The sequence below is a fragment of the Herpailurus yagouaroundi genome, unplaced genomic scaffold, assembly GCF_014898765.1.
Source record: "Herpailurus yagouaroundi ecotype Mexico unplaced genomic scaffold, PumYag 159, whole genome shotgun sequence".
NCBI lineage: Eukaryota > Metazoa > Chordata > Mammalia > Carnivora > Felidae > Herpailurus > Herpailurus yagouaroundi.
The window spans coordinates 42,864,214-42,875,494 of NW_024412400.1; the positions used below are offsets into that span (position 1 = coordinate 42,864,214).

Here is an 11,281-nt window from a genome sequence, read left to right on the forward strand (position 1 = left end):
TGTGTGTGTGTGTGTGTGTGTGTGTGTGTGTGTGTGTGTGTGTGTGTTTCTTTTTCTCTTTGCTGAGTTCATCCGGGAACTCTGTGGAATGTAGCATTTAACACCTTTCATTACTGGCTTATCACCCTAGCTTGACACAGTGCCTAGCCCCAACCCTAACATACCAACATACCAAGTAGGAAATTATTAACACTTTATTGATGATTGATTAGCCCCAACCCTAACACACCAACATACCAAGTAGGAAATTATTAACACTTTACTGATGATTGATTAGCCCCAACCCTAACACACCAACATACCAAGTAGGAAATTATTAACACTTTATTGATGATTGATCAAACTATATTACTCACTGTGGAAAACATAATTTTAAAGTTTCTTTCTTCATTTTGGGCCAGAAGAATATATGTAATAGAATAATGGAAATATCAGTGCTCCTAAAACTAAAGACTATTGCTCTAAACAAAAAGGCAGAAATATCTATCATTTAAAACAAATTTCTCGGGGCGCCTGGGTGGCTCAGTCGGTTAAGCGGCCGACTTCGGCTCAGGTCACGATCTCACGGTCCGTGAGTTCGAGCCCCACGTCGGGCTCTGGGCTGACTGCTCAGAGCCTGGAGCCTGCTTCGGATTCTGTGTCTCCCTCTCTCTCTGACCCTCCCCTGTTCATGCTCTGTCTCTCTCTGTCTTAGAAATAAATAAACGTTAAAAAAAATTAAAAAAAAATTTCTCAGAGAAAAGAGACCATAGTTTCAACAGGAAATGTTGGAAAGTAAAAGGTTGTCTTTTATCCTATATCCTGTGTGGTGATATATATATATAATTTTTAAGCATTAGAATAAAGAGGTTTGTGAATATTATTAAGGTAGTTGACACTTTTTTTTTGAAGGAGAAATAAGCAATCCCATCCTTATGTCAGCAAAGCATTTCGGCAACTGTACCTTCTAGTCTCTTGAAGGTACAAAAAAAAAAAAAAATCAGCTCTTACTCACAAACCTGGCTGGATGGCATGTTAACCTAAAAATATTCCTTAGCATTCTTGGGGTAACTTGCTGGCTCAGTCAGGAGAGCATGACTCTTGATCTCAGGGTCATGACTTCAAGCTCATGTTGGGTATGGAGATTACCTAAAAACAAAATGTTAAAAAATAATAAAAATAAAATCAAATAATAAAAATGTAAGCATTCCTTAGCATTCTATTTCTACTGAAATTAATTTATGAAGTTGGGGTAATGCTATATGAAGATGAAATGTTAAATGGCACATACCGAATCCCAGTGTTTCTGGATTAGGGGAACCCCTTTTCATTGACACAATTAGTCTCTACTCACCATGATGTGAAGATACATACCAGGAGCAGAGTATTCAATCAGAAAATTATTAGTCCTATTTAGAAATATTTGACTTTAAAATTATTAGCCAACGTTTTGTATGTAAAGCTAATTTCCTATATTGAATTTTAAAAAAATTTTTTCCTATATTTAAGTTTTAATCTGAGTTCATAGATCAGGCACTTTACATTAGGAAACAAAATACTCTATCAAACACATCTAGGATGCCTTGCTGAATCCCTGAGAAAACTACTATCTGATAACAATAATTTTTCCATTGCCAATCTAAGTACATGCCGTATTATTTGAAACTAGCCCTAGGCATTTAAAGTATAATAAATATATCTTTAACCTTTGCTGAGTGGTAGGTGGACTAGTGATCTAAAACTTTTTTTATGTGTATATCCTTTTCCTTATAAATGTGTAAATGTACATTCCCAACGTATCTATTTTTTAACTTGAAACACAAGTATATTTATACTCAATATACCATTTACAAAGCATAAACAAAATTAAAACGATGAAGTAAAACTTCTACTTAAAGGTACTTTTATGTAAAGAATTGACTTGCACACAGGCTAAGTTGCAGGTACCCTACTTTGGAAGTCACTGATCTAAATGTACACAAGGAACAAAGGGTATGGTCCAGGACCTATGGCGAAAGGGATCTTTTAGCAATATGTATGAAGGAAACACTAAATACTGCAGTGAGGAATGGTGACCTGCAGTTCTGGAAAAATAAAGGCATAACACTGCAGTAGTTTAGAGGTACTATCAAGATTTCTTTTGGCACCTGGGTGGCTCAGTCAGTTAAGCATCTGACTTTGGCTCAGATCATGATCTCAGGTTCCTGAGTTTGAGCCCTGCGTCTGGCTCTGTGCTGACAGCTCAGAACCTGAAGCCTGCTTTGGATTCTGTGTCTCCCTCTCTCTCTTCACACCCTCCCCCACCCCAGCTCACACTCTGTCTCTCTCTTTGTCTCAAAATAATTAAATAAGCATTTAAAAAATTTTTAAAAAGATTTCTTATCCTGCTTTTATCAAAATGATCACCTGACTGTATGGGATGTTTTTCATAATTGTAGAATGCACAAAAAGGTATTATGTAGTACATCTTTAGAGGTCACCTAATGTAAAAGTTTAGTTTAAAAAGAGCGGCCAAATGTTTTTGGTAAAGACTGCTGCTCTTCTGATGATACCAGGAGAAACACAATGAGTTCCAGCTTCATTTTGCCTTTTGGGTCTCTCTGGTGCTTCACGTGGTATCATAACACCATAATTTAAGTACTGCCTTGGCTTAAATTTTCCTCATTTATTTTTCAAAAGTAATGCTGTAAAAAACACTTCCAGGAACGTTATAAATCACATGGTGCTATACTGAGATACTTAACTAAATCCAGAGGCATTCCTGTTTTTCAAGTAAATACGAATTCTGTCTTGTTTGAATACGTACCCCAGATTCGTGCTATAAATTATTTTGCCTTTTGTCACCCACATAAGCGCACACACATACACACACATTTCTAGATAAATATTATTTTAGCAATTGACTGTAACTAAATACTTAGGCACTTGAAAAGATTTTTTCTAAACAAATGGATCATATGAATTTCTTTCGAGCCATTAGGTCCACACCACGAATACAGCGCCACGTGGGAAACAGCATTTTGTACACACTTTGCAATGGCAAAATAAATATGTTTTTAAAATAAAATTGAATACTTTTCATTTTTGAAGATTAGTAACAAGTGAATTCTCCATTACTGACAAATAGCCATACAGATTCCGTTTAGAAATAGAGGCCCGACAGCAGATGTAAGTGACTATTTGGATACCTCACATTTAATTATCTGCAGGGGTAGCACATTATTACTCCTGAGAAGAGAGTTCTGAAACAGGTCAATCCCCAGCAGGCACCTGGACGTTATGGGGGTACCAGAGTGTCGCTCCATCACTGAAAAATGTCCTAGGAATATCTGAACACCAGGGGAGAGAGATTTTTTTAATGTGACTTTAAAAAAATCATCTTCTTAAGCTTCCTGATCCTCCTATATCATCATCCCAATGACATGACCAGTTGTCATTTCACTTTCTGTCTACGTAACCTCATGCACAGCTAGGAAATAATGATTTAGGACTTGAAATTCAAAACATAATGGTGTTCCTTTTTTTTTTCCATTCCTCATTTTACTCAACACCCCTGCAGAGTTGATGCAAGTACTGAGCTCCCTTTGAAGTCAGCTTGCATCATCTTTGATGGAGTATAAAGCAATAGGAGATACTGACTGTAGTTTTGAGCATCTCAATTCCCATCTCAGATGATGCCGATACATTTGTCATTAAATGCGTGACAAGAGTAAATCCTTGGGAGAATTGCCAAGCAGTTAAAATTGGCAGGTATAGACTACATATTTATACTTTTATAAAAGAATAGGAAAGAAAAGTATCAACCTGTGTTTAAAACATTTTATCTCATATTGCACTTAGGTTGTTCTTACTGTGGGTGATTTTGTAACAAATTCTTGTACTTGGTTCACTCTTTCTAATACTTGGAATACTTCGTGAAAAGTTATGTTAAACGGATATATTTAGATGCCAAAAACACTTGAGGCTTTGAAGGATGATGTTCTTCTTTGTTTAAGTAATGGTAAAATAAACCGGTTCTGTGGATGAATGCTGGTAGTGTTCGCTTTTTAACACAGTTTGCTCTTGGCAATAATTATAAGCCACAGAGTGAAGATGAGAGTAATTTGGAGATAAAAAAGAGCAAGGCATTTGATTGTGAAATTCTGTCCGCCTGTATGGTAGGCACAAGTACAGACCACCCATCTCTGGTTCTTGTCTTCGATAAGGCACAAGGGAAAATTGCACTCCTCTGCCCCTTTAATGGTGGGTGTCAGCCATAGGACATGTTTTGGCCAATGAAATATGAGCAGAGGAGCTGGGTGAAGCATTTGATGACTTGAACTCTCTTCTTGCTCTTCGTCTGCAGAGATGCTCACAGAAGTATGTGTGCTACAGGATCAAAGCATGCCGGAATGCCAAGTAAATACGTGGCATACAGGTGCTGTGGAAAGTGACCAAGGAGAGATTTGCCTGCTCGAAACTTTAATTTTGTTGCGTGAAACCATTGGTATTAACGTGCTGCTCGTTAACACAGCACAACCTAGGCTATCCTAACCAATATGTGTATGTGTGTTTGTGTATCTATCTATCTGTCTATCTATGTATCGATCTATAATTAGAAAGAAAGATAATTTTCATAATTACAACAATTCAAAGTGGAAGATACCAAAAATCCATTTGTGAAATATCCTACGTCATTTTTGTGATTCCCATGGGCCTCAGTGCAATATTCTCCATATAGTTCTGTAGTAAATGTCTGAAAGTCTTCTCTAAACACTCACATTCTACTTTTGTTAGGACAATCACATCAATGCCTATTGCCGTATCCCCTTCCAAAAGTGAAACCTTCGAAATCACCTTATTTTTATAACAATGTAGAATAAATCTTGATTGCTGGTGAAGAATTTCAAAGGAGAAGGACCAGCAGGTAACAACTTTATCAGAGCTTTAGAGAGCATAGTTTATTTGAGAGAATGTCTAGTTGATTTGGGTGGCTAGATCACAGGTTACAAGAAGGCTGGGAGTAGAGAGGAGGAGGATTATGGCAGAAAATACGTGTGGCTAATTCTTTCCTGTGTTGCCTTAAGTCTATATATCACAAGATATTACATTCCATTAAGTTCTACAACATTTCCATTAAAAATACAATCTGAATCCTAAGAGGAAAATAGTGACTACCAGAAACATAAGATTCTCGGAAGGCTCAGCAAACTGTATGCTAAATTGCAGACAGACATGTTAGTTTCCTTTGAATCAGTAATTTAAATCTTTCCCCTTATTTTTCCATCTAATTTTCAGTAGGTCACTCTCAAGTCAAAATTTAATTTTATGTGGTTGAAGTGGTAAAGCCAAAATGAAATTGCATGCTGTAGGGGGAAAACTTTAACCTACTTTTAATAGCCCCTTTGAAAGATACTTTGAAGACATGACTTACTCTCATAGTATGTTGACTATCTGAAGAATGAATTATTATATCCTTGTCAAATTTTAAATAGCATGCTGTTAAAAATATTAGTCACACAGGGGGCTGTTTGACAGTAATGTCACAGAAAAGCTCTGGTCTATATGAACAGGCAGAGTCTGCAACTTAATATCATGGTTCCATGGAGCTCTGTCTTCCACGGGCATCCATGGAGGGGTGGGGGTGGGAACCCGCTTCAGGTTTCCTTGGAACATTGGCAGGATTCTGCCAACTGATGCATTTTGCTTGCTGTTCCAGCCAGCTGAGAGGGCCTATGTCTTTCTCCCTTCCGTCCATTCCTGGCAGAGCTTAGACAAGAGCCTAAAAGAAATGGAAAAAGCTATCATTTCAAGCGAGGAAGAGTTTTTTTTTTTTTTCTTAATACATCCAAGAAATGTGAGTTGAGATCTAGACTAGGGGTTATAAAGAAAATGATCCAAAGAATTTCTTTTAAAAGATAGGTTTCTTTTTTTTTTTTTTTAAGTCTAAAAAAATAAGATTAGAAACTGGCTTGGATAAGCCCAACTGTGATTAAAAAAATAAATTCTTTATAGTTAAGTCAAGAATTTTTCCCCTTTTTGTTCTTTGACTTTTCCTGCAGGGAAAGGGGCAATCTTTACCTAATCAGAGCAAAGCAAGAATTACTGAGGCAGCGGAAGCATCATGCAGGTGAAGGTCAGGCCAATTTTCCCCAAGTAATGCTGTTTTATCACTCATCGAACAAAGATTGGGGCCTTTCTTGCCTTGATCCTTTGTGCCTTTCCCTATTACTTTAACAGATCTGAACAAACCAGAGGCCCTTCATCCAAAAGTTCCATTTAGCTACATTTATTTCAAATCCTCCAAATTTCACGTTTCAATATTAGAGCAACTTAAGGATGATACAAAATCCACGTGTCAGGCAGGAAGGCAAAGTTACCTGGAAACAGAATTGACACGGGACACGGTGATTGTTTTCATTGGTCCTTTGCCGTTTACTGCTGGCTGCATGTCAGCTCCATTAATTCAGGCACCTTTTGGTTTCAAAGATTTCTGTCTTCTGTGTGTCTACAAAACACGAACGTTGTTGGTGAAACATTGAATTACAAATTGAATGATGTTACTCTTGGCAACCCGGATAGGGGTCAGGCGGAGAAGCCAAGACTATAAAGCAAACACTCACCCTAGGGATGTGTGGTGTCCTAAATAAATGTATTCTGCAGTTGCCTCTGAGTAACTGCCACAGAACTGTTAACACTCCTGGTCACATGCTGGTCACGTGCTGGTCACATGCTATGCCCGTTTACCCTCATTAGTAGATGTGGTGTTTTCACAGGGGGCATGAAGATGAGGACATGGGAAGAGTGTCATTATGCAAAGACGAAATTAGGAATTAGTTTAATGTTTTTTTTTTAATCATCTCATTTTAAAAAGATAGCGTTTTGATTTAAACGTAGCCCCGTGGCACTGCTTCTTCATCCTTCGAGCTTTGACTCTGTTTTCCCAAATCTGAGGGATTTTAAGTAATCCTGGCTTGTTTATCCAGTCCTCTCCCTATTTTTCTCCTTTCATTGATCTTTCTTTTTCTCGTATCTTTACGTGCCAATTACTTCTCCCTCCTTTTTTTTTTTTTCTCCCTTCCTTTCCAGGAGCCCAGCTAAGGGGATGGTTGCTTTCAAGTTGAGGGATCCATCTGGACACTTTTCCCCCTCCCAAAGTGGCTTAAAGTACCTTTTTAAAGCTAAAAATGTCACAGCCTCACAGGAATACTGAAAATGTTACTTTGAGAGTACTCCAATGAATCTCTAAATACTAGTGATCTGAATTCTTTACAGATGAACAGACTAGACACCCTGAGATTAACATTCATATTTAATCTTTTTTTTTTTTTATTTTTTTTTTCAACGTTTATTTATTTTTGGGACAGAGAGAGACAGAGCATGAACGGGGGAGGGGCAGAGAGAGAGGGAGGCACAGAATCGGAAACAGGCTCCAGGCTCTGACCCATCAGCCCAGAGCCTGACTCGGGGCTCGAACTCACGGACCGCAAGATCGTGACCTGGCTGAAGTCGGACGCTTAACCGACTGCGCCACCCAGGCGCCCCTCATATTTAATCTTAAATACTTTTTAGTCGTTAGGAAAGATCCAGAATTACTTGGTGGCATTTTTACCAGCAAGTTAGTTCCTACTGCTCTCTCTCTCTCTCTCTCGAAAGAAAAAAGAATTTAAAAGACCCCCAGTTTTTCCCTGATTTGGGGATATATACTTTCTACCACCCATTTCAAATCATGAACTTTCACAATATATTTGCTTCCCATTCTCCAGAGTTTCATTTACCTTCAAATGGAACAATTTCAAACCACAAGTTTTGTTTTGTTTTGTTTTGTTTTCTAATTATCATTAAAAGAATTCAGTGACTTCTATCACAAACAGGGCTAAAATAAAAATGCTTACTTGGTAGGTGTTTAGTTGATTCAAGGGGTTTTCAGAAACCAATAATGTATGATTCTCTGTCTGGCACAGTGAGCAACGTGACTTTTTTTTTTTATCCGCTCAGCCAATGTTTGTATGCTCAGTTAACCAGCCCTTGCATGCTCTGTCTGTTCTAAGGGTTGTGGAAATTTAAATACGGTAAATGCTCTGTGACAGTGCTGATGTCGTGGAGCCAATTCATTTCCTTGAGTACAAGATCAGTTCACAATTACTTCGGGGCAGTCCATACAGGGCCTCTGAGTTGGCCATTAATTAGGCAATAGGACATGACAGGCAGTATATTTCTGGGCCATTAAACATATCTCTTGAGAGATTTTTTAAAGCAGGAGGCTAAAGGTCAAGTGACTTCAACCACTTGAGAAGTTCACTGCCAGGACTTTTTTATGACTACCAGAAAATTTAAATAGGAATTATTGAAACTAAGACAAACATGAGGATTTTTTAGCATACACTTAGGAAATGAGGCCAAAACAAAACTTTAAGAAATGAGTTTATACAATGCTGTGTATTGTACTATGGTTTCCCATATATCATGTCATTTAATTTTCCCAATGACCTTGTGATGTATCCATTATCTGTATTATACAGCTGAGGCATGTGAGGCTCAGAGCAATTTTATGGCTAAAATGCTCTGTGTTATGTTTTGGAATTCTGAAATTAAATATTATTGGATTATAAACTCTTGAATTATCCAGTCTTAAAGCATTGTTCTCCCCAAACCAAACTCCACCTTCTTTTGATGAGAGCAAAGATCTTTTTAGAAAACATGACTATCCCATGGGCTAGTAGAAAACCACTTCTTTAGACTTCAAGGCTCCTTTTAGTGAGTCTTGCAAAAATTAATAACAGAGTTTATTAAATAATTATTAATCCAATAAGTCAAAGAATAAATATAATGGTAGACATGTTAGGCAAACCATCTGGAAGAAATTTTTGAGCTTCACTGGGCAATATTTGAAATGTGTCTAGAAACTGACCCACCATGCTGAGATTCTTTCTTGATAACATCATCCTATTCAAGTACCTTATTTCATCTCCCCTGGCCCAGACATTTGTCCACATCTGTCTCCTAGGTGTCACCCTCAACTCCACTCTTGCTGTATGTATAGAAACATTCTATTGATTTCTTATTGTGAAATGAACGTGGTCAGCTCTCTTTTGGGGTCAATTGTTTAATTTTCCCAAGTTATTCCTGACCCCTCACTCAGCACTCGGTATGCCTTGAACTTAGCCACTCAAGTCTAGCAAACTCTCTTGACTTTTTCCTACTCTACTGATTCTCACCTTCACCTGCTTGCTGTTTTCAGTAGAGATACCCAGATAAGCAGGTACCTGATTTCATTTTTTTATCCCAAGTGTGTGTCATGGTATCTTACATAAATGCTCAATAATTGTTTTCTTTGCTAAATTGATGGATGAATCATTTTACAGATTTAAAATTTTCAAACCATAACTAAATATTAATCAGGACAGAATGTTATTTAGTATCTGATTTGATTTTTTTTTATCCAGGCTTTTTTTTTTTTTATAGCTTCCCAAACTCACTTTCACTTAAAAAACAAACAAAAGAAACAGCTTATTTTATTCAAATTTCCCCAAATGCATACTCAATATATTGTTTCTAAATGTATATCACCCTTTATATAATGGTTTTATTATTTCATCTTTATTTTTATAGTTTTTTCATCTTGTCTTTATATAGTTCTTCAGCAGAAGCCAGAGTCCTATGTTGCCTAGTTAGGAGCCTCTGACCTACTATTCTGATGAAGTTTCTTCTCAATATTTTTGACCAACATCTGCCTTCTAAATGAAAGGCTTTTGGTCATTTCAATCACTCACTGATAGGGTGAGACTACATCGTTACCCATAACCGTATGACCTAATTTAGAATCAGTCTTGGCATCCAAACTTGCATTTTCTAATCAAATTTACAATCCGCCTTTGAGCTTCCTCTGGAGTCGTGGTCAGTTTGCCTGTCAACGTGTTAATGCCGATACACTAGTGGATGTGAAAAAAAGTCTTAAATACGAAGAGATGAGCATTTTCAATGAAACCCTCAAGACAAGCCACCAAGAAGTCATTCACAAGTTCTGAATCACATTCCCTCAGCTTTTTCTGAACCCCATCAAAGTTGTAGTTAACATATAAGCATTCAACAAATTCTGTAACTGAGTCTGTGTCTGTATATGTGTAATACTCCTGCTGAATGACTTTAATCAGATCTTTTAGCACCTGCCGGCATTTGTGAACATTTTTGTTTGTTATGACAACTGTAGTCAAATATGCGGACAAATAGTCCGAATTGCATTAAGATAGTGTGACTGGTAAAGGAAGAGATCGATCATGTTATCACACCTTTTGGGGTGGTCGAAGGCAACACATAAAGACCAGTGGATGAGCCATGTTCATTACTGAGGAGACCAAAATTAAGATCTCACAAAATTATCAATGATCTCTTTTAAGCATGTAAGACTTTCCATAGCTGCATCCCAATTCTGCATTAAGATTTCAGAGGCCAGTTTTCTGCCATAATGAACTCAAAGCATTTCTGTGTTTGCTGGAACCAATACTCTAAAGAAGTAAAGATGTTCTGCTGCCCCAGAGTAATTCCCACATGCATTTGGAATTCTGCATATTTAGAATGTATCTAAATATTCTTGCCATGCTTGTCCATCAGTTGGTCAAGCAGCATTTGACCATGTCTGGTTGATGGCATTTGCCTTGTAGTTTCTGGATCTTCCAACATCTTCAAAATCGGTTGAGTTTCTCCCTGAAGCTGTTTCAGCTGTGCAACAACTGTGGTCCTTTTTTTCTGTCAAAGCATGTGGAATATCATCAGAAGAAAGATTTTTGTGTACATCCATAGCAAAGTCTGTCATGTTGGTAACATTAAGAAGATCCTATTTCCTTTGTAATAATTCTTTTTCATTATTTATCTCTCCCATGGACAGAAACTTGAGCAACAGAAAGACTAGATGTGGATCCAAAAAGTGTGCAATGCAAGTGGTCAAGTTGTACTCTGCCCTCTTGCCAAGGAAAAAGCCACTTTCACTTTTAATACACCCAGAGCATTAAATATATTTTCTTTGCCTTCATGAGAAGTTTCTTCTGTCAGCTTCCATGACGCACCACTCACCTCATTTTTCTTCTGTCGAATGACTTCATTCATTCATTTATTCATGTTTGTTGGGGATCGGCTATGCATCTTCTACTTTTTATGTTATCAAGATTCTACTTTTATCAGAATTCAGTAGCTTTATATTTAGTTAAAATTGTTTCCAGATTCTGACCCTACATTATTGCTCAGACTGTTTTCAAAATTGTACGATTTTGTTGTGTGTATGTGTGAGTGTATGTGTGTGTGTGTGTGTGTGTGTGTGTGTGTGTGT

At 37.4% G+C, this 11,281-nt stretch overlaps 1 long non-coding RNA gene and 1 pseudogene across 2 annotated transcripts in view; one reads left to right on the top strand and one right to left on the bottom strand.

The window, feature by feature from the left end:
* LOC121033801 (uncharacterized) overlaps window positions 1–5,740 on the top strand; it is a 28,375-nt gene extending 22,635 nt beyond the window's left edge. For both annotated transcript variants that reach the window (XR_005792125.1, XR_005792126.1), the window contains exon 8: window positions 4,325–5,740. This is a non-coding gene — a long non-coding RNA (uncharacterized LOC121033801). The remainder of the gene's footprint in view (window positions 1–4,324) is intronic.
* Window positions 5,741–9,598: 3,858 nt separating this feature from the next.
* On the bottom strand, window positions 9,599–10,954 carry LOC121034190 (eukaryotic translation initiation factor 3 subunit E-like; annotated as a pseudogene).
* Window positions 10,955–11,281: the final 327 nt, after the last annotated feature.